We start from the raw sequence: 6,165 nt of genomic DNA, 5'->3' as shown, positions 1-6,165 counted from the left end.
TTGTATTAATACATTTGTTTTCCATTATAAATTAGTAAAATTGAGAACTTTGGTGCCACAAAGTTTTACGGTTATGACTTAGACTATATATATAATTAGTTTCAAGAATTATTCAAATTGTTGAGTTGTTTGATGGTTGTTGGTAGAGATGAGCTCGGTACCGTACCGGTACCGAAAATCCCGATCCCGAAAATGCAAATTTTTGGTTCCGGTACCGGTACCGAAATGTTCGGTTCGCTACCGGGACGATACCGGTATTTAAGGTAAAATTCGGGAAATACCGGTACCGTACCGGTCTCGAAAACTCAAAACCTTGGTACCGATTTCGGTACCGGTATCGGTACCGGTTCGGTACCATACCGATTTTTGCTCATCCCTGGTTGTTGGAAAGCTTCCTAAGTTTTGTCCCCATTGTATTCCCAAGTTCAAGTCCCTGTTGTGTAGCAACTTTTCTTTTCTTTTCTTTTTTAGTTATCCAGTATTGGTTGTTGTGTTAGGTTTTTTTGTTGTATTAAATTTTGTCCATGTTGTATTAGGTTTTGATTAAACTTTATTATAGACGAAATTAATTTTTAGGTTTAGTTTCGTACACGTAATGAACTTAATTGATACCGATGGAATTCGTATCGAGTCGTCTTCGTAACGCCAACGTTTTTGTCTTAATGATGTTAACCTAACTATTTTTTAGGTTTAGTTTCGAAACTTAACAAACATAGATGGTACCGATCAAATTTAACGACTGTATTTTATCAACCGAATAAACGTTGTTCTAGATATGTAAAATTTTTGTATCATATGTTATACGGGTATCACTACTATTCTAGGTATTTACTAATTTATGTTTTGGGTTTACTGTATGTACGGGTATGAACCTAGCTAACACCAACAGAATTCGTGTCCACCGCCGCAACGCGACGGGTTGCTACCTAGTTATAATATAAAATCAAATTGTCTGGTCGGTATCGGTAAGAAACACGTAATTAAAATATTAAAAGTATTATTTGTAGGTCCTCTAAATGGATCTCAAGACTTGACTCGGATCAATCCGTGTTGTTGGTTAGCGGAAATCACCAACGACACTCAGATCTCGGATCTTAGTTTGTTTGGTTTATTTGCTTGAAAGAGAGAAAAGGAGAGAAGTGGATGAGATAAAGAAACTTCTTTATTTCCAAGAGTTGTGAAAAGGGGTTGGAGTCTTTTGGATAAATGGGTTAAGTGGCCCTTTTATAGGGTCCCCATTTATCCAAAACTTACAAAATAAACGTATAAACTAAACGTACCGAGTACGTACTACACCGACTAAAAGCAAACTAAAACGACATATACAATCCTAAAAACAATATAGAATATTGGCCCTACAATCTCCCTCTAGGATTGAGTATGTCGAGGAACCTTCGTCAAGTTCTTTGCTTCGTCTTTATTTCTTGAAACTTAGTACTTGTCTTGATCCATGATCTTGAACCAGATTGGATCTTGAACAGTTCTTTATTTTCCAGTCTTATAGTCTTGAACTTCAATCTTATTTCTGGGAAGGATCGGCAACATCAAATTTTAGAAACATCAGATGCGGGAGGCTCGACATATAATTTTCTCTTGTTGACTTTCTTGAGCCAACTGGTTTCTTTCCTTGTCTTCAGATACAGTCAGTTCTTTTTTTTAGGTTCAACCACCAACTTTCACGTTCTCGTTTTTTTTAAGTGCTTCAACATCTGCAACTCCAAGCAGACTTGATCTTAATCTACCTGTCCATGTATAGCTGCACAAACCTTAGAACGATAAGATTCGCTCACAGACCCTCTCGAGGGTCAAGAAGAAATCGTTCATAGGCCATTTCCTTGTCTTCTGATACAGTCAGTTCTTTTTTTAGGTTCAACCACCAACTTTCACGTTCTCGTTTTCTTTTTAAGTGCTTCAACATCTGCAACTCCAAGCAGACTTGACCTTGATCTACCTGTCCATGTATAGCTGCACAAACCTTAGAACGATAAGATTCGCTCACACACCCTCTCGAGGGTCAAGAAGAAATCATTCATAGGCCCTCCCAATTTCAATCCCTCAACTAGTAAATGATTTGTTTAAGTCCCAGATTTCTAACGAACTTTGCATGAACGACCTTGACAACAAAACACATGATTTTGAATGAAACAAAGTTTAACAAAATATGTACGAACATAATAAAAACTTAAAATCTTTTTGGTATTTTCATATATTTTAAATATAACAAAAATATATACATAACATTTTGAAGTTAAAACTAAAATAAAACAAAATCCAAATAAACAATAAAAGATATGAGTAAATATTAAATTAATATTATATATCAATAATATTTACAGAAAACGTTTATTAAATTATTTTTCTGAGAAAGATCACAACATGGAATCACATTATCTGTTAACGTTCTAGATCACACTTCTATTGGGACATTATTATGCCAAGAACCCAAAGTCGATTGTAGATATAATTTGTCCACTTTAAACTTAACAAGTATTTTGATGTCAACATGATACGTTAAGGTACAATTAGGCACAATGCTTGTGTGGTCCCCATTTAATCCGACAAATTACAGACTCCATCATACCTTGGGCTTAATTTGCTTTCACATGTCACCTCAACTTGACTTAAACCTTTCTTAGTTGATCACAGTAATCTTATTAACACACTTGACACTTTGACTTTGTGCACTTGAAACTTTGTACACTTAACTCGATCTAGAAAGATTAAAATAAAGCAGAAGTTCAGGCCATAACAATCAGGTCGGATAATACCATATTATCGCGCAGAGAAAGTCCAAGGCTTGAACAAAAGAAAGAAAATAAAACAAAGCAGAAGATTCAGGGCCTTAACAATCAGGTCGGATAATACCATATTATCGCGCAGGAGAAAGTCCAAGGCTTGAATCAAAATAAATGAAGAAATAAAGCAGAAGTTAAAATTCCTAGAACTGACTCTTTTTCTGACTCTTTTTCTTGATTTTTCTTTTTCGTTTGTGACTTTTTTGTTTTTCTTTTTCTTGCTTTTCTTGACGCTTTACTTGACTCTTTTCTTGACTCAATAAAAATTAGACTCAATAAAAATTAAAAATGACACTAATTTTTCATAAGACAACTTTGATAAGGTAAAGAGAGGCTTGGGTATGACATGTTTAATTGCATTTCAGCCTTCATTAATATGACTTTAGTTGGAGTCGGCAACCGCTTCATGAGTGTAACCACTAGCATAGGCAGATATTTAAGTTTATATCAATATGACACTTACTCATTTGTCAAGCTTATCTACACATCACGCAATGATCTTATTGGCTTTTTATCTACTCTTTTCATGTGCTAGAATCGTTAGAGATAATTTCTTATCATATTCCAATGATCGGATCAATTTCTCAAAATTTTAAAAATTTTAAATATCCGACTCCCTCTAAGCAGGAGCTCCCTCTAAACGGGACAATTTCTTTTAGATTTTCTTAAAAGTAAGATAAAATCTTTTTGATAAATATCCGACTCCCTCTAAGCAGGAGCTCCCTTTAAACGGGACAATTCCTTTTAGATTTTCTTAAAAGTAAAATAAAATCTTTTTGGTAAATCGAATGATTTGTTTTTGCTTTTCTTAAGATGAATTGAAAATCTTTTTGGTGAGTTAAACTTAACTCATTTTCTCCCTCTAAAATTGTGACATGTTTGAAAAATATTTATAATTTTTTATACAAAAAGATAGATAGTTTGTTTTAATCAAAATTGATCATGCCGATCTATTCGACCCGAAATTCAAATCGAGCATGATCGATGGTTTTAGTGAAAAGGTCAGCAAAGTTGTTGTCAGATGGACTATCTTAAGCATGCATTATCACATTGTATGACAAAGTTGAAGAGATTCAAACCGAGATCCAACAGCTGATGCTGGATCCATCACTTGAGAGAAGCAGTTGGACGAGGTTGGTTTGAGAAACGCTCGAAAAGTTGTTGTTGAACCATTTAAACAAGGCTTCCCTTCCATGAAGTTTGTCCTCCCATGTCGCTTATGAAAGACTCGAATCCGCCATCAAGTGGTTTAACATCAAATAGCAAGAGTTCGTCTCCCATCATATGCCGGGTGCAATCACTATCTAAGTACCTAATACTATTGATAGTCCTCCTTGATTGACCCTGCATGCACTAAGCTTTCAAATAGACATGGGTTCCCGGGATACTTTTGTCCCGGGAAGGTCAACCGTAAATCGACCAAACTTGATTTTATTTCCTGAAAACCATTTATTTCTTGTTGGATCCTCACTTGATGAAGAGCGGTCCTTAGGAATCCAAGCAAAAACTTGTTCCTTGGTTTTGGCAATTTTGGACTTCTCTTTTCTTGCTTTTGAAACTGTTTTTGGTAAATCCTCAGACTTTACAGTCTTTGGATCCTTTTTGATTTTATCCTTCTTGGTTTTCCAAAAAGGTTTCTTTTTGTGTTTTAATTTATTTACTTTGGATCTCACATCCATTTCACTAGGTTCACTATCAGCTTGATCAGTCCTTGAATCAGGGCTACTAAAAGCTCTTTTTGGGGACTGACTAAGCCGCCTTTGAATATCAAGCTGTTGCTTGAACCAGTGCTTGCAATGTCTTGCAAGGTGAGAAGAGTGACCACACACAAAACAACACTTTCTCCTGGGAGTGCCAAAGAACTCATCTGAACTGTAATGTGGTTGGTGTGGTGGGAAAGGTGATCCATGGAAAGGAACATGATTATAAAACACATTTGTATAATATGGATCAACAAAATTTTGTTGATAATGACCATAGTAGTTGTTATCACAGAAGTTGTATGACTGAGGGTTTCTTGATTGATTGGTTGTTTGAGAAAATGATCATTTATTTGGTGGAACATATTTACACGACGTACTTGTCTTTTCATTTTCAAAAACTTTGCTTTTACATGAATTATCCCTAGTCTCACAACTTGATATGTTCACCTCAACAGGCCTACTTTCGTTGACACATTTTTCAACAAAAGTTTCATCACAAACGGTTTCATAATCTGAGTCAGAAGAAGAACATTCACTTTCATTACGTACATCATTACAACTGTCTTCACTAGTGGTTTCGCAAAATACAGTTTTTGATTCCGACATCAAACATCCCAACATGGATTCACAAACTTTATTACAAACAGGATTGTTAATAGTTTTGGTTAGATCCACACATGATTCAAAACGTGGTTCTAACTTTCTTTTTAGCTTACACCCAGGTTAACCGTCCCACATTCACCACCATTTACATCACCAGCTGCTACACAAGACACATTGATGTCAGATTTATCAGATGATGGGACTGGAGCAACAGTTTGAGAGGCAGCATGAACAAATTTCACAGGCGTTGGTATTCTACCAACCCCGTATTCCATTTCTTCCTCTTGAAAAGTATTATAGCTAAAGTGGGGCAAACTGGTGTAGTTATCATTGAATGGTGGTGGTACGGCAGTGTAATCGTACCCCAACCCTGCTTTAACATTAGTACTTTTCTGGGCTCCAATAAGATCATCTAACTTCTCAAATGATGCCTCAAATCTTTCGACTTGTTTTTCCTTTTCTTTCTTATCAGAAACTTCGAGTTTTAATTTCTTAATTTCTTCTTTTAAATCATTAATTATGTCTTTATAATAAATGACATTATGCTTTTCTCGAAAAATTTCAAGTCTAAGATTAGCTACATCATCGTGATGAGTTTTAATCTTTTCAACATAGATCTTGTCAGCTTTTACATATTCAGCATTTAACTGACGAAGTTTTGCATTTTCTTTCAAAACTTCGTCTTGATGATATCTATAGTATGTGACTTTGTTGATGTATGCTTGAGAACAAAGATTGTGATTTACCTCATCAGCTGGTGATGTGTTGGGAATGATAGGACATGCATGACTACTTTTACCGGCAGCACTTGTCCCAACTTTATTACTTGTCCCAACTTTATTTTCTTTGAACTGATTGTTCATTTGGAGCTTATCTTCCATTCTTTCAAAAGACTTGATGGTATAAGCCAACTCTGAGAGTGTCATGGTATACAGATTTGTGGTTCTTTTGATGGTAACCACATTGATGCTCCATGTATAAGGCAGTGAACTCAACAGCTTCATGTTGATCTGAAACAAACCATTGATGATACCAACACTTCTCATTTTGGTGACAAGTGACTC

The sequence above is a fragment of the Bidens hawaiensis genome, unplaced genomic scaffold (assembly GCF_021521415.1).
Source record: "Bidens hawaiensis isolate Kalapana, Puna unplaced genomic scaffold, B.hawaiensis_p1.1 tig00028981_1, whole genome shotgun sequence".
NCBI classification, from domain to species: domain Eukaryota; kingdom Viridiplantae; phylum Streptophyta; class Magnoliopsida; order Asterales; family Asteraceae; genus Bidens; species Bidens hawaiensis.
The sequence above is the reverse complement of the archived record's forward strand: the minus strand, read 5'-3'. Positions refer to the sequence as shown.